This window comes from Topomyia yanbarensis, chromosome 2, assembly GCF_030247195.1.
Source record: "Topomyia yanbarensis strain Yona2022 chromosome 2, ASM3024719v1, whole genome shotgun sequence".
NCBI classification, from domain to species: Eukaryota; Metazoa; Arthropoda; class Insecta; order Diptera; family Culicidae; genus Topomyia; species Topomyia yanbarensis.
Genome location: NC_080671.1, coordinates 87,345,408 through 87,364,230, shown reverse-complemented (window position 1 = coordinate 87,364,230; position 18,823 = coordinate 87,345,408). Strand labels below are relative to the sequence as shown.

At 38.2% G+C, this 18,823-nt stretch overlaps 1 protein-coding gene across 1 annotated transcript in view; it reads right to left on the bottom strand.

Annotated features, from left to right (window-relative positions):
* The window catches only part of LOC131678768 (roundabout homolog 2-like), a 374,166-nt gene extending 356,760 nt beyond the window's left edge, over nucleotides 1-17,406 (bottom strand). The window contains exon 1 of the mRNA XM_058959051.1: nucleotides 16,444-17,406. The gene's annotated coding sequence lies outside the window, so the exon portion shown is untranslated. The remainder of the gene's footprint in view (nucleotides 1-16,443) is intronic.
* Between the last annotated feature and the right edge of the window lie 1,417 nt (nucleotides 17,407-18,823).

Below are 18,823 nucleotides of genomic sequence, written 5' to 3'. Positions count from 1 at the left end.
CGTCTCTAATAGTATGTCAGTAGGAATGCGCGGAAAAAATACTTTTTTTGTTAGGGGAAACTTTGCCACTGCGACCACTATTCAGGTTAGCTTTTGTGGCTGCCCCTGTTTGCTCTACATGTTACAAATTGTCCGAATCCAATGTAAGTAGAATAATATTTGGAATTAATTTTTCGCAATCTTGTCCCATTGCGCAATTTCGGTGGATCAATATTCCGCAACAGAATAATTGATGAACCGAGTTACAAACACAATTGATGTGGTGGTATTTCCGATGGATCCAATGAATTCAAAGTTGTTTTCGCGACGTATTACCAATGATATTTACAGTTTTAGATTTTTATCTCTATTTAGATAGATAATCCTCCAGAAACCCACCCTCTCCTTCAAGTTCCGAACCCATCCATTACAGGAACCACCTTGGTAAATGAAACACATAAAGGAACCGGGGGCTATTCGGACCTACCTAATAAAATTGCCCTCCAAAAGTCGCGCAAATGACTCACAGAACGAGCAGGTAGATGTGAAAGGATTTATCGGTCATAAGTCCTAATTATTAGTTTGAAACCTCAGCTACATTTTGGAGCCACAACAATTCATTTGCATTCCTTTGAATATCTTAACCAAGCATAAGTCTCCATCAAAAAATCAAATTTGTATTCTGTATTCCTAGTTATAAGATAGCTGTTACTTTTCTTCTTCATTAAATCTTTTGTCCCCCATCTTATAAATAGAATTGTATCCCTGGTTTTAAGATAGCAGTGAAATTTCTCATAACAACTTGTTCCCCCTTTTTATATCAAACTATATTTTTAGTTTTAAGATAACTATAAAATATTTCGTCAAAAACTATTCCTCCCCATTTGAATATCAAACTGGATTCCTTGTTTTAAAATTTTTCATAAAAAAAAATCTTTTGCCACCAATCTTGTAAATAGAACTGTATTTCTAGTCTAATGATAGCTGTTGAATTCTTCCTCTCAATATAAAAAAATATCTGAACATTGTACCCTCTCAGTTTCAAGTATTTAACATGTAAAAAACAAAAGAATTTGGCATCACCAAGCTAACACATTTGTGCCTATCAAATAAACGAACTGAATAAAAAATCATTTGTATCACTCCACTGCAGAGATAGACAAACTCTATATTTTCCATCCTACGGGGCAATTCAGACTGTCATTTTTGCAGTGGAATTATGATTCCCTATGAACTCTTTAGGGACCATCATAAATTACGTAACGCGTTTAGGGGGGGGGGGAGGTGGTACGAGATGTTGTGACATGTTGTGACATATGGGGGAGGGGGAGTAAGCTAGATCGTTACGTAACATATTTTTACTGAACAAAAAAAATTTTTTCGAGGAATTTGTTACGTAATAGATGAGGGGGGGATAAAGAATTTTGTGACAATTTGTTACATGGGGGGAGGGGGGAGTCAATTTCGCGTTACGTAATTTATGAATGGTCCCTTATTGGAGAAACTCCTTAAAAAGCAAAAAAATGTGATAAAAAAATTAATCTTTGTACTCACAGCTGTCGATTGGCGCATCATGTGTTTCCTTTACTGTGGCGTGGCAATCGTGTGCGCCGACGCAAGCCGCTGAACGGTGGTTGATGGAATTGGCGGTCCAAATAGCACCGTACTCTCATTTCGCACAAAAATGGTGAGCATCTTCAAAATATTCGTGTTTTCACCCTAACAAAAATCATTTCATTAAATAGAACCATCAAGCTTTCTAAACCATTATTTCACAAAAATGTATAGTTCGCGGGACTCGAGTACTGATACACAACCATGCACTGCTAGGCCTCATGCAAAACTGACTCAGACATCACTTCGTTAAAAGTTTAATAACCTCTTTTAACAAAGCCGGATTTACTAGCAGTCTTCGACAAAGTTGTAGACAATTAAATTATCTTTCTTATTTTCACTTACTGTGATAATACGATGCATACAGTGTCACCTAGTGGCGAAAATACGAACTAGGGAGTTTCCTCCATGTAAATTGTTGAAAAATTCCATACAAACTTCAGGCACGTTGGTCCGGTAGTAAGACTTGTCCGATTTGCTTCAAATTTGGTGCAAGTACTCCTGGTGAGACTAGGAATCGACTCAGAGGTGGGCCGATTGAGTTTTCAAAAATTCATCATTTTTCTGGGCAGTCTAGTTTACAAGCATCAGTAAGTGGCACCGTCTTGCTAAAAAATTAAACACCAAATCTAATAAATTAAAAGACTAGATTTTGCTTTCGGGCCAGCGAACCAGAACTTCTGGACTCGCTGGCCGAATTATCATTTAGTATCAGTTCACACAAAACATGTGGCTTTTTGGGTGTAATTGATGTGTTGAATACAAAGCATAAAACCCATTTTTTTTAAAGTTCGGCTTGAATAAGTATGGAATCTCGACAACGAGATATTTTCAATAATTAATAGATCCCAGAAAATTTTCTAGACTTCTCACAACGCTTAGAATAATAAATATTCAAAGTATGGATCAAGCATCGTACTTGAACAATAATAGCTATAATATTTTAAACTGATTTTAGCCGAACTTTAAGCTATCATCAAAATGTTTATGCTCCATACTAGTCGTAACTAGTCAAGGTCTCAACCAAAAAAAAAATCATGCCTCCCCATTATCGATTCAAATGATTCCAACGGCCACTTTCCCTTTCCTTCCAATGAAGTCTAAGTCTAAGAAATAAAAGCATTACAAATTCATAAAACCATAACGAATCTCCGAATATTTCCCATCGCATGAATCGATCCAGGTATCATTCAGAAAGGATAATAGCAAAACCATTGAATTATTGCCAGCTCAGCATTCACGAAGTCGTCGTCGGCGGCGGCCACCAGTTTCCAAAGTGACCATTAGTTGCCGTTCAAAATTTATAGCAATCTATTGTTCGAGTTCATTCGGGGAAACGAAAGCAAAAAAAAACGGAGAACGGAGACGAAACCTAGGAGTAGTCCGCCGTACGAGAAAGCCGTCCGGAGGAAATTGGTTTCCATAATGCATCTGCTCTATTGTACTTGACTGACTGACTGACTGACTAACTGACTGCCTAACTGAAGATGCAACCGCTCGCTCTCTCTCGCTGCCTGCCACAGGGAGTTTTGAAGGTTGGAATAACATTCAACCGGCAAGCGGAGAGCTTCAGTGTGTGTGTGAGAGTGCATTCAGAATATCATAAATTAGAATTATGTCATTCCGGCTTGACTGCCTTCTGCCTTCTCCTACGTAAATGGGCCTGGCCGACCCCGGGGTGGACGGATGAATGGATAGAAGTACCAACACACTTATCGCTGTAAGAAGACACCCGACATCCTCCCAAGTGGATCGAAGGCAGAGCAGACCGGCATCGGTAGTGGCACAGTAGGAACTGTTTTTATTGTGACTTACTCAGTCAGTTCTGTGTCAGATTCGATCAAATCGTCTGGTTGAGCCGGAGCTCAGTGTTGGCAAATCATGTGCAGATAGTGACATACAGGACGTACAAATCTTACAGTCTAGGTCTGATTTTAAAACATTTATCAACCAACACTGCATTTTATCGACATCAACCAACATCATACGTACTCTCCAACAATTGCCTGAATGATTACGATGACCTTCCAATGTGTGATTAAGAACTCTATCGCACTAAACGAACCCCAACTGTTCCAATCAGGCGTAACCCCGTAACGATATCATCCGGGAGGTTGTTGTGCGTAAATACGAGCAAGTACACAATACACTAAAGAGACCCATGTACCGATTTCTCAACTCGGTGACTGTATGGCTCTTCAACAAGTCATCGCATATCTGAATCTGGGTGTGCTCAAGTAGGTACACCAACAGCCAACAGCAACTGAGAACCACCATCGGATAACCCGGTCGGTCGGTCGGTCTGCCTGTGTGGTGTGAAAATCAGAAACGAAGATTCAATATAAGTGAAAAAGTCACAACAATAGAAAGTGAGGCCCATCAGGGTGCATCCTCTCCCATCCGTTCTCGTTTTAACACTCGCTGCATCTTGGTCGCTGTCTCCGGTCGAGAACAGTGTGGATGCTTGAGTGGATGCGAAGATGCTGTGGGAATGCACCTTCTAGGGAAGGCTTGTGTGTAGGTCAACCGTCTCAGTTGTAGTTTACGTTAGAAATGATCCTTCTCGAGGTGCGTCATACTGTGTGGAGGTCGCTTCGAGTGTTCCTGTTTCTGAGCTATCATACTGGAGTACAATCACTTGCCAGTTGGACAAGTGATGTTTCGCGTTGACTTTGTGTTAACGAGAATGAAACGGTTGAACCTGTTCTTTCAATTTATATTCATATCTTCTTGAAAATGCGTGTCGAGGTGTTTTTCAATATAATCACCAACTTCACCAAAATGTTCATAAAATTTTACTGTTTAATTGTACCATCCTAACACTCATTTCGCATCTGCGAAACTGCTACAATTAATTAGCAATAATTAGCCGAAAAAACTTCACACCGATGGTGCCCATTCGCACGCAGTAGCAACTAAATATTATTTATCATCATCATCATTATCCCCGCCACCACAGCGCACCGGTCACTGGCCATTTCTTCCCCCCTCACCGCCGGAAATTATTATTAGAGGTATATTAAATTTGTGCCTCCCATTTCTTCACCAAACCTTCGCCGCAGGCTCATTTTTTGGAACTGTTAATGTTACTGTTCGCGCACAAATTGAAGCTGATTTGAAAATCAGAATCCGTCATCATTCTCCGAAAAAGAACGAAATCGCCAAAAATCGTGACCACTTCTGATTTGATGCTACTTTGCGGCACGAGTCTCTTTGCTGACTGAAAAGTAGAGGAAACCGTTCGATAGAAGGGAAAGCCGCGGTGAGAATAAAAAAACAACAACGCACAAAATCGAGCCGAAAACTAATTTTTGGCAAAGAAATTTAAATTATCTTCCTGACATTATGAAGCGTTCGGGAAGCGTGTTGACAGTGATTAGCGATGGATACGGTGGCGGAGGCGGCGTAGACGACAATGATGTGGTACGACGCAAATGACAGACACTTAGTTGAGCGGAATTTTGGGGGTGGTACTAAATTGGTTAATTTTGGTTTTGTCGCTCGCCAGAAACGGCAAATGAATCGTGGGAAGGTGTTTGGGATGTTGTGTTGGAATTTAGCTTTTATTTTTCTTTTTTTTTCAGAAATGATAAAAAAAATTATCGGAGCTCATGCAATATATTAACAGAATTTAATGTACCAAAAGCAAATCAATAAATATGGCAAAAAAATAATTGTTCTTCATGCTGAAATGGCTGCCACCGTTTGGTAAATGGTTTTTGATACTTCTTGCGAATTGTCAATTCTCATACATAATTTAACTTCCAACTCAGACAAAACCATGCGTATTCCCCACACACGTTAAAACCCCTGTTGATTAATTCCTTATTTGGCGATACAAACACTAAAGAAATTAAATGGTTCAAAGAAATGTCAGCTCAATTGACGTTACCCAGCGAATGGGTGTTCCCTTGCAATCCCAGTTAGCAGAAGTTAATGCTGCGCAATTCCACCATCTACAGTGAAGGACAGAGAATTAGCACATTTACATATATTTCCATTTCAGCGCGTGCGGAGTAGGTTATAGTTACTGTAACGTTTCAAACACCTTGTATGCGTGCAATCTACCAATCCTTCATTTAGTTGAATTAGTGAGTGCTGCTATATTCTGGCTGTAGCTGTCATTCTGAGGAAACACGTGTTTCGTGGATGATGTGATGTGGACACAGAATTAGCGCACTTGAAGTTTTTGTGTCTATTTCCAGAATAAACAAAAAATACAAAACAAACCTTGTGTATTCGCATAAAGTAAGCTTTAAATTGCTATATTCCTGATAATTTTCCGAATAATATCTTTTATTGGTGGGTTAAAGCGAGTCATACGCCGACGAGCCCAAAAAATTTATTTTCCATGGGAAAAATAGCGTCAAATAAATCTCAGAATATGCCACCCGTTCCAGGAAGCGGTTATATAATGCAATAAAACATTTTGAGCAACAGATTACAGCCACTTCTCTGAAATATAATCCCAGATAAACGATATTTTTCTTTCTTTTTAAGAAATCGAAGCTCTTTAAATATTCTTCTTTGGTCCCTAAATATAGCCTCGTAAGCTTTCCTGATTATTTAGCTTAAACTTCCCTTAAGAGGGTCTGACAGTACAAAATTTAAAACAAAATGATTTTTTGCATATTTCGGATAAGAAAAATATGCTCACGAAAGAATTTTTTTTCGAATTCAACTTGGTTCGTCTGCTAGGACCCATCAAACTACAAACTATCAATTTTCATACGAAGCTGATAAAATCGGGTCAAAACGCTGATAAAATCGGGGCTAGATAAAATCGAGTCTTCACTGTATATCAAAATGTTCGTACAAACGTTGCGTTGCGTTGCGTTGCGTTGCGTTGTGACGATGATTTTGGCGGATTGCACACTGACTTCATCATGTTTGACTGCTGATTATCTAATAAAAGTTGCTTAGGAAGTGGTAAGTAGGAATTCATACCAATCCGACCCATATTAAAACCTCAACAGCATGATAGCCATCATTGCCGGCCGCCCCCATCTCCATCGTTCACGGGGAAGGATAAAGGATAAGGTAGACAGGAAGTGTTGATGCTCCACCTACTTAACGGAAGGACGACGATTCATCAGACTCTTCCATAGGTGTCGCGGAGTTGGTGGTTTGGAAGGGTATCAGGTCTAGGATTAGCTCCAAGCAAACGATGCGACCTGTAAAGCATATTTTATTAGGTAGTTGTTTAGTTAGTCTTCGAGTGCACGATCACTCGAAAAAGAGATGATCTTGTTTAGTTTTTGGTTATTTTTAAACTCTGGGCAGCCGGCTACCGAGAGTATACTATGTTCCCTAAACAAAAACAATTTGAACTCCACACAGCCGATTGTGGGAGTATTGCCTGGAAAAGCTAATCTTATCTGCGTAATGGGCCGGATCACTATTTATTGCAACAGTATTTGGACAGAACTCGCTACTTCTTCTCTACGATATATTTATTGGCTTGAAAACTACCAAGTGACAGCATATTATACTGGCAAAAATAGCGCGAGATGTTATAAATCAAGGAAAGTATTTCTTATTTTCCATATCGGATTGTTTGTGGAATACAAGTATACGAGCGATAATACCGAACACTGAAGGGAAATATAAAGGATTGTTAATCTGATGCACGGGCTTGTTAGCAATAACGGAGCTTTAAATTAGGTTCATAAAAACAGACGCGGCGAATTTTCAATACGTATTGAGCCGTGTTCATAGATACTAGTCAGATTAGTCGTATTGGGGCTAATTTCCGATCAACTATTCATTTTTACGGCAATGTTTTCTCGACTAGATCTGTTCGCACCCTCTCATTCTGTTCGCACCCTCTCATTCTGCGGTCTAAGGACCAAATGTCATCAATAGACTTAGAATCGCGTGGAGGCATGAGATAGGAAACTTGTAAGAATTTTGCTATCCCACCGTTTGACTACCAGAATGGATGGGAGAACAGTAATACTAGCAAATACCGACTACCATAAGAGCGGTGCAAATTTGAACGAGTGACGTAGAGTACTGCACTGAAAAAAGGACCAGGAGTGCGATTTTACGAAGTTTTAGCTTCCGATGGCCCTATATTTTCTGACAAAGTGAAGTTCTTGAATGTTGAGATTTTTATTACTGTTTAGAAAAGCAAAAGTATCATAAAGCTAGTGTCAGGCCTTCATGAGACCTCAAGAAGTCACTTTTGGAGGTATTCGTAAATGTAGATTTGTCGGTAGACGGTTCCAAATATAATAGAAAAATACCTAATTTAACACAACTACAGATCACTTGCAACATAAAAAGCTTTTTGTGAAATTCGACAGCTCCATCTTAGGCCAATTCAATAAATTTCCTGCATGAAAGTTTCCATTTTTTAAAAACGGTTTTTAAGCCAAAGCTTTGGAAGTTAAACCTTGGCGTGGAAGTGCCGGTATATTAATATATTCTGTTACTTAGTGTAGAATTAGATTTCGTCATTTACGGCTAATATACAACCGCCAGAAGAAACTTAAAACGTTGGTACACAATCAAGAAAGGCGAATCAGAAAAGGTATATGTCAGTGATTCACTAAATACAGACTGGAAAGAGGGTAATATGGAAAACTTTAAGGTCCGCCCAGATTAAGTCTTCGGTACGGAACAAAACCTCGGCCTAGGAACTCCTAGCATGTTGTTAGTCGCCTCTTACGACATGGGAGCAGTTCCCAGAGGTTCTATTCTTGGTTGAAATAGTGCAAAAAGATTTCAGCCCGCCGGACACCACACGGCTTTGTATATCAAAATGTTCGTACAAACGTGGAGAAACGCAATGTTGTATGTAAGTTACAAAATATTAGTGTGTGAGGAATAATTCAGTAAATACGAAGAAGCTCAGAATTTTTAAAATATTCTTCATATAACTTTAAATTTAAAGCGATGACCTGTAGCTTTACATATACAAATCGATTCTAATTGATGGCAGCTACAATTTCTGAAAGAACAAATTCCCATATTTTCTCAAAAACTAGACAAATTGCGTAGAACTACAGAAATTTAATTTCATTGGCAAATAACTTGGAATTCAAAGCGATGACTTATACTTCTTTATACACCAATCGATAGAAATTGGATTTTGGTTACAATTTCTGAACTATTAATTTTTATATTTTCTCAAAAAACAGACAAAAATACGTAGAAGTACAGAAAATTAATTTGGTTGGTAAATAACTTCGAATTCAAAGCGTTGACTTATACCTTTCTATGTACCAATCGATTGTAATTGATTTCGGCGACTATTTCTGAAAGAACAAATTCTAAAATTTTCTCCGAAAATAGACTATATGAAATTTCTGTAGTTTTGCGTACTTTTGTGAGAAAATAAAAAAATTCTAAGTTTAGTTATTGTAGTCGAAATCAATTACAATCGATTGGTACATGTAAAAGTATAGGTCATCGCTAGGAATTCGACGATATTTACCAACTGAATTAAATTTCTGTAGTTCTACGTATTTGTAGTTTTTTTTTTATTTTTGAAAAAATATAAGAATTTGTTCTTTAAGCAATCAATTACAATCGACTGGTACATAAAAAGGTTTAGGCCATCCCGTTGAATTCGACGATATTTGCCAATTAAATTAAATTTCTGTACTTCTACGTATTCTTGTCTATTTTTTGAGAAAAAATAAAAAGTTATCTTTCAGAAATTGTAGCCGAAATTCAGTTACAATTAATTGGTATATAAAGAAGTATAAGTCATCGCTTTGAATTTCAAGTTATTTGCCAATGAAATGAAATTTCTGTAGTTCTACGTACTTTTGTCTATTTTGTGAGAAAATATTGAAATTTGTCCTTTCAGAAATTGTAGCTGACATCAATTACAATCGATTGGTGTATAAAAAACTTTAGGTCATCGCTCTGAATTTAAAGTTATATGACGAATATTTTAAAAAATCTGAACTTCTTCGTATTTACTGAACTTTTTCTACTACACACCATAATTTTGAAACTTACTTACAGTTTCTCCACGCTTGTGCGAACATTTTGATTTAATAGTATCCATATGTGATATGAAGAAATATTGAGTAAACATGTTACAATTCAAACCGTAAAACTAAACAAGGCGGATAAAGTTGTAACCAACCTTGTGTCGCGTGCATTGAGAAAACCATACTGTCTAAAATCTCGAAAAAGTGCAGCATTTTTTGACAATCTACTATCTATTGCATGCATTACAAATCTAGAAGCTCTAAGAATTTCATTGGTGTAAGAAAAATTTAAAATGGTTGACAAACGGCTGACATACGATTATTTGAACTAAAAAGCTAATTTTCTGTGTACTGACTTTCAATTACTGTTTTTACAATTACTTCGGATATACAAATTTGTTTTCTATAACATTTTGATCACCATTTTTTGTAAAAAAATATACCTATCCAATGGTGAAGAAAAATTTGAAATCGGTGAATAAGATGTGGCCAGTCAAAGTAGCGTTCCCATTTTTTCTTCTCTGACTTTGATTTACTCATTTCACTATAACTTACGGTAGACAACCCTATTTTTCAGTGCAATGAATTTACAAAAGATACACAAAAGAGATTTAAAATCGATTTGGTAACAGCTGAGATATGGCCGGTCAAAGTAAGCGTTCCCATTTTTTTTCGACCCCCTTGGTAGTCCGCGTAAATTTTTACCCCCTTGGTATTCCAAGTGTTATTCATGTATAAAATTCGCAAACTTCTTGAGATTCGCAAACTGCCCGAATTATTTTATTTTTTAGACAAGCGCTCATGAGAGAGCATTCAACAATGAGTGTTTCGCTTCTTAAATATTTATGCGATTTATATCATCAATAAATCAAGTCAAAGAAAATTTGTCGGAAAATATTGGTTCAAGCGAGTAGAAATCTACGGGAAGTAAAGACAATCTAAATCTATCGAACCAGTGGTACATATATGAAACAATCACTTTCTGTCAGATTGTCCTCTGGCTGGGCCGTTGCATGATCTGGATTCCTTCATGAAAATACGTGAATTTCCACGATCTTAAGGAATAGACCGTAAAAATATTGTGTGTTCTATTCAAACCATGAGCAGATTTGTAGAAGTTTGGAGTCGTTGTGAGAACTCCATTGGAGATGTCGAAGCATCTCTACTGACGCGCATACCGTACTATCTAATGATGTAACACCAAGAACGCGTCAGAGAATCTTGATTGACACCCCGTGACACAGGTTTGACCGTACCATCCAGTAACGTGGGTGACGTCGTGTAAACAGTCGAATACGAATTGCCAATTAACATGACTTAATTTAATATATCTAATAAATTAAACAAAACTACTCTTGCAGGAATGGTTTTAGATAAAAAAAATAGAAATTTTGGTTAAGTATGACGGGCAAGGTTGTTTGAATCTGCCATCATTATGCTTCTTGTTTGCCTATGCGTTAGCCGCCGATTAATCCTACTTTCCGATTAAGATATCGACGATTTATAAGTTTCTCAGAACATTACAAATAAGACGTTTAATAATAGTAAATATAAATGCCAATTCATCTCGCTAATAAATCGTTTTGCCATAGGCTGATATAACTAGACGCATATGGTACTACTTAAGGTTCGAGTGATTATATAATTCTTAGATGATCCTTGGATAAGATCAGGTTTTAACAAAACCGGTTCAGATCGGATTTCTCAAATTATAAATTTTCCGGTGTTAAAATTTTGAAATTATCGCATTCGGGTCGGGCCCTGGTTTTACAAAATTTTCATTCTCGGGTTCGAGTTTTGCAATTTTAAAGCGTTCGGGCTCGGGTCGCGTTCGAGATTTTCAAATTTTAAAATTCCAGATCGGATCTGGTTCGGGTTTTTTAAATTTTCAAGCTCTCGGGTTCGGGTCAGATTCGGGTTCGAAAAAATGGAAACCCTACCATCTCTAATATGTACAATAAAATCAGTACAACACGGAAGCAGTTATCTTGTACATGCTTTTTCGTGGCATGGTATTGGGCTAATCGTGAACATTTATGGCAGAATGGATCAGCATCAGTACAAGTAAATATCGTAGGATCATATGGAGCAATCTACCAGTCTATGTGGTATACATTTATGCATGATAATGACCCTAAGCATACATCTCGGTTCGTTGAACAGCGCCTTTTTGATCAGATAGTTAATGTTCGTTCATGACCTGCACACTGCCCAGACCCAAATCTAGTAGAAAAGCTGTAGAACGACGTGTCAAACACGTCAAAGCGAAGAAATCCAAGAATCTGAATGATCCACAGACTTCCAATGATCGTGGATGGAAGTTAGATAGCTGCTAATTTAAATGGAGGAATATTGTGAGCTGGCTGAAAGCGTCCCCCGTTGTCTAGAGACTGTTTTCGAGCAAAAAAGTTTGCCGACTAAATACTAAACAGCAATGAACCATTAGTCTTGATTTAGAACAAAATTAACAACAATTTTTAAATATGTGCTAATTCTGTGTCCAGGCCCATTTAACCAGCTTATTAATTTTATTCATATAATTACAAATTTCGATAGTGTGCCCACTATCACTACGCTACATGTCTTGAAAGAATTAGTTAATTATCTATTTGTATTTATTACGTTTTCCGTTCTATAAATGTTGACGATATGAGTGTGCTAATTCTGTGTCTACCACTGTACGTCATGTGGTACTAATTAGATTAAAAAAATAGTGAATTAGAATTATTTGCTTCGCAGAACAACTTTAAACACGTCGTCGAACGTAATGGCATTTTATACAGCATCCCAACATATATAGATAGTGACAGTATTGAAATAAAACTACATGACCTGGTCCCACGTACTAGTTCCGCTGCTATCAAACAACTCTTGTCAAAATACGGAGTGATGAATAGTGTTAAGGAAGATACTTGGAGAAAGTTCTTCCCAAGACTTCGCAATGGCGTTCGTGTGGTGAGAATCCCAAGTAGCATTTCTAGTTTTATAGCACACTACAAGAGCAGTTTTATGGAAGACCTCAAGAGTGCTATTAAATCTAAATAGCTACTAGGGATGCGTCCGACAAAACCTATTCCCTCCTACTTGATTGTTACCATACAAATTAGCTCAAGGTATCGATTATTCTCAATGAACACTGGTTACGTACCCAGGGCAGACTCCTACGTGTCAATACTGTGATCAGCCGCTACACTACGGAAAGTCTTGCGCAGGGGCGGCTAAAGAAATTTCATCTATTACGCCCAAAGCCGGTATAAAGTCGTCGTATGCCAAACCACAACCGGTTGTAGAACCAACGACTGCTGGCCGGGTCGTAACAAACACCAGCTCAACAACGATCGGGTCCAGTACCACTAAACTAACTGGCCTTACCAGCAGCGGAATAACAACGATTACACTAAAAGCGTTTGGAGACAACAACCAACACCACCAATAAAGAATGAAATGCCGATGAAGAAGGATTTACAACAGCGACCTGTAGGTACAAGAAACAAATAAGAACAGTGCATTTTTCTTGACACTATTCTTGTATAGTGGTACGAAGCTAGATTCGGCCAGAAGATCGTAGGGTCCTCAGTGTCGTTTACAGTCCCGGTAGTCACGAAACGGCACACTCCTTTTGCCACATGAGCAGAGCGCTTGCCAAATCATGTATTTATTGGCAAACTTTGAAAGTTTCAGGTACCTTACTTCTTTCGAAACATCAAACTTGTTCTGGGCGGTGAAGAACAGTAGCCTCGGAAGTCTGCCTTGACGTAGGTCTTATCATCCATTGTGAGACAATGAGGCTTCGTGAGCACCTGGGTGGACAGTTTCCAGACCCGTGACTTTTCCCACCGTATTTTGCCGTTCGTCACGATTAGAAGCCTTTTGCACTTTGTACTTTGCAATTCCTCTCGGTGTTTGGCTCTCCGAAAGAAAGACAGATTCAACTTTTTGGCCACATACCTGACCGAAGCATTGGGATTCCGCTTGAACGCTTTCACTACACGCTTGTGATCCTGATCACTAATAGAACATCCATGCTCTCTTCTTTTGTTCGATACTCGGAGTTTGGTAGTAACGTTTAATCACACGACTCACCGTTCACTGCACGATTCTGAGTTGTTTTCCGATGTCCCGCTGAGAGAGTTGAGGATTTTCCAGGTGCCTGCGTAGAATCAATTCACGACGTTGCTTTTCGGGTGACACCATTTTTTCCAATTTTCAAAAAACTAACATCGACAAAAATAAAGTGTATATATGTAATACACTCAAAACTACCTCAACGCAGATTTTTGAGAGAAAATACCCGATGGGTTATTTTCTACAGCATTTTTCCTGCGATTTCATGTGGGACACCCTTTATCACTCTATGATCTGTTTACCCTAAATGGCAAGATGCCTAATCCGATCAAAACAGAATGGCACAATTTACAGTAATCGTTCGCGAAAAATTTTTGTTTGACGGTATCACTTGCAATGGAAATGCCACTTTTTAAACCTCAATTATAGATATCCTACCAAATCGGAAAATTCTTACTTTGACAGTGTACATAAGCTGAATTTTTTTAATTGTTTTTCCGCTATTTTACACGGGAAGGGTTCATTCAAGTCGTCTAAGGAAATAACAGTTCTCTATTTCGATACAATACATCAAACAATAAAAATTAATAAGTAGTTGGCGAATTAGGGTTAAAGGTGTTTCTAACCCGAAGCAAAAGGCGAATGTCTTTCATATTAAACCTTCTATAATTAAAATAAAATTAAATTAGTATCTTGGTTCCCTCAGCTCTATTTTTGTTGTTCTTTCTCACTGCCTTCTTTTTCGTCTTTGCTCTATACGTCTTCTGCATACTGTTTCAATTCATTCAGCATACTTGTTGTTAAGTATTTTTACTAACACTTTTGATCGTTTCCCTGTTTCTCTATTGTTTTTCCTGTTTTAGTTCACTTTGTATACTTCGTATAAATTTTCTTTGTTTTTATTTTCATCACTTTCAATAAATTGGCGTTATTTCTCTGCTAACTTCGATTTTTTCTCAGTTACTGTTCTTCTTCATTTCACTTTCTCACTAAAATTCTCAATTCTGTACTCTTCTGCTTCGGCTTTCATTCCTTCTCTTTTGCTCTCACAATTTGTCCTATGTTTGTATGGGAAAGATGGACATCTGGGGTAGGTAAGATAAACATACAGCGCTGGTAAAGATGGACATAGGATAAGGGCAGAGTGAGACACTCCTCGACCAATACGTTTTATTTTCCGTCAGTACATCACTATGTAACTATAACAAAAAATAGCCTGGGGACGTGCATAGCGTAGTTGGTAAATCGATTGCCTTGTACGCAGCTCACCTGGGTTTGATTCCCAGCCCCGCACATAGGGTTAGAGATTTTTCCCAAGGAGATTTCTCTAGCCCGAAAAAAAGCGAATCACCCTAAGGTTTAACCTTAAATCTCTATAATAAAAAAAAGAAATAGCCCAAGGGTATGCAATTTGACGGCATTCTGCTTTGTATTAGCGTAAGAATAAGTCCGTCTTTCCCTACCCTACTGTGTCCGTCATACCCAACATGATACACTATATTCGGAATGATTATGTAAAGTATCTGTTTTTTTTCGCCAATCAAGTGCTAAATACCTTGTACCTCATGCCCACATAGAAATATTTTCCCAGATCAACGATTTCCAGGTTTTAATCGCTATGTTCTAGTATTACAAAAATTTATCCATTACCATGCTGTCGAAAAAACAAATAATTTTCTCGTATATCTTATATTTCCCATACTTGATTATTACAGTATATTTCTTTTAGAAATATTACCGTATCATTACATTTTTATTTAATTTTGCAGTTTCCTCTATGGGAAACGTACTTTTTTGCATCTTTCTTCATCGAAACTATACACTCGAATGGATATATCCTTACAGAGAAAAAAATACATAATTACATTTTTTTTTCTATACAGAACTGTTAAAAAATCGAAAATCGATTGAAAAATGAAAACTTGGTTTTTTGGTATAGAAGGTCTCAGAAAATGATTTTTTGCTAAAAATCAAAGTACAGTGTTTGTAATGAGTTTCTTCACAACTTTGCTGAAGTAAGTATTTATCTATCTGAATAATTGAAAAAAATAAGTTTCGTAACTCACTACTAGGGAGATTAATCATCAATCCCATAAGATAAAAAGATGGGGAGCTCAAACAAAACACACACAAACATATTTAAAAACTAAATGAAACACGTCATTGCTAATTGTAGAATCTAGCGTTTGGTAAAACCTCCAAAGGTTCATTTTTCTGAGCTATGAGATGGTCCGGAGTTCTTTATTTTGAATTTCTAATTTTAATTTTGGAATTTAAATCCAAGTGACATAATTGAGTTCTCAACATTTGCTGATATTCTGGATTGTTTCTTTTTCACATAAAATGTCAATTTTTCGTTGAAAATTCTTCAAATTCTTTAAGTTCCACTCAGACTTTCAACTACCATTCCTTGTGGATTGAATGCATGTCTAATCCGTTTTTTTACACATAAACAAATTGCTCGCATCGGACTGAATTCCAGTTTTGATGATTCATGCCCAAAAATACTCGTTATAGATGTATCCAAAAAACCAACCCACCCTAATGATCAAATCGCGAATCCTATTACCACTCTCATCGTAAACAACTGCTAAATATCCAATAATTAAATCATTTCTATATTGGCTCACGCAGCACCTGTCCCGCTGTCTGTCACCGAACCACACAAGAAGTTAGATAGTCCAAACCGCAGCTTAACCGCCCATATAAATCTTCGACAGTAAACAGCTTGTGCAGCAAGCAAGCAAGCGCTCACCTTTGGAACCAGCCTCGAGACTGACACACGGGAACGGAAGCAATATAGCAAAAGGAATAACATTAATCCTCACATAATCACCTTATAATGTTGGCAAAAATTTCGCCTGTAATCCCGGTGTCCCAGTGCGCACAGTTCTACTTCATCTTCGCATCTCGTATCCGGCACCGGCAGCAGTAGGTTCGTTCGGTGATGTTTTGGACTCGGAAACCTGTACAGGATCAACGCCGAATTCACTGGGCGAAACAAAAAATCCTCGGCTCTACCGAGGGATAATCCGTTATTGGTTGCAATCAAATTACTCTCTCGATGATTATCACGTTGAATGCAATGCAATCATTGCCCGTGCGAAGCGGATTCTTGGGACCACTCTATCATATTTTCATGCACCTGAACCCGAACCTGGACACTGCGAGCCACGAGGGACTCTTCACCGAATCACCAACAGCACAATTATTATTTTTGGTGTAATTTTCACGTTGAATAATTTTCCGTTCAATTCACGCTACTCGCGAGCACACTGTTTCACAATTATTCATCGAAATTCACATTGAAGCGTTTTACAGGGCCTTTAGCAACTGATTTATTCAATTTCATCTCACTTAATCATGCAATCACCTCGCTTTGACGATTTTTCCGGTACGATTGCACACTGATTGGGTATGAATTTCAACTCGTCAAAAACGGTTCTTTATGTTCTCTTCAGATTCCAACGTGATTCACCTCGATTGCACTACACCTACATTACTCGTACGTTTAATAGAAAGTTATAGTTGGTTCTATTTTGATTCGAATAACTCGTCAATCCAAATTTCACAACTTCTTCCAATTAAATTACGCCAATTAACTAACCCACGTTATCACAAGCTGCGGCAACGGAAAAATCTCCATGCTATCGATCACAATGCACCGTGCGACCCCTTCGCTCAGCAGCATACTCAGCATTGGTACCTACACACAAACGCCAATCGGAGCAGCATAGAAATCACGACCCGCACCACGCATATGCTACAGAAGCACTGACTTGCCGCTTCTGACGAGATGTTCGATGCTCACCCTAGCCAGCCAGCCAGCCTGTCATCGCGAGCTCGTTCGGTCGGGTCGGGACGCGGGAATCCTCTCGAAACACGAACGAATGAACGAAGAAACGAACACGAAATGAGCCCCTTGTTTCGCAGCGAGACATCCGTTCTCGGGTTGTCTCGGCTCGATCAGCTGTTCGGGGCCATGCTTGATGGGATCGATGGGATGGAAAATTTAACGAAAGCGAAATGCAAAGCATGATGTGTGCTGGGGTGGTTCTGCTTGGTTTAACACGAGAAGACTAAATATGATAAGATTGGGTAATATACTTTTTAATGAGCAAATATATAATAAGCTTTTATCAAACTGTAAAAGATTTAGCTCAGTAAATGAAAATGTATACCTATAAGGAAATATCCACACATTTTCCTTTTAAATCATACAAAAATCAAGTTTGATGCAATGAAACGTTTGTCCTTTATTATATGACATAGGACTGGAACATAAAACTAATATTATTCCCATAGGCGGATCCGACCGACTGGGAAAAGGGGGGGGCACACCTTTCTGACAAAAAAGTGTCGAATTTTGTAAACTTATTTTATAACACGGTTCGTATTGAGAGATATGCGAATAGTTAGACAAATCGCATCATCCTTGAATACTATTCTTTTGACGTAGGACTACGTCTTTGTTTTCCATATAGGGGTGCACGTTGCAAATTCTACAAAAATGGTATGTAACGAAAAGTGGTCCAATTTTAAACGCATATAATTCAGCCATCTCACGATAAATTTTCAAATATTTTGCACATATCGCCCCGAAATACTTCTAAGAATAGATTCCAATAGATAAACCCAAAGATTTTTGATATGACATTAAAAATTTAAATAATGAACAACCTAGTCAAAATATCGCGCATTTACACACAGAAGATAGCGCTTCCCTAATCCAGCACGACAGATTTGTGTACCTAGTGCGCTACGCTTCTATGAATGACGTCATCATCGACTATTTAAACGGACGGATTTCGCCGAACACGCTCAGTTGCCTGTTGAGCGGCAGGCGAAGCAGATCACTGCGCTGTGTGTTTTCACAGCCAGTGTTGCTAAGTTAGAAGTCGGTTCCACTGCCTGTGGAGGTACGCTACCCAGGGAATGCGACTGAGCTTGTCCGTTCAAACACTATGCTATCTTTTGTGTGGTGCTCGTTTCCAGCACACTTTTATGTATAATTATTCGCACACAAAATAGTTTGTACATGCGAGCTCCATTTGCAAACACGGTTAACATAGTGGTGTGGTATTAGTTGTCTCTTTCGCTCTACCCATCATAATCAGCGTTCAATTATTTTGCTTTGCGCGCTTGGGTTTAATGTTTGAGGCGAATGTGTAGGTAGGTAGATCTAATTTGTTACTAAATAGCACAACGAAAGTTTA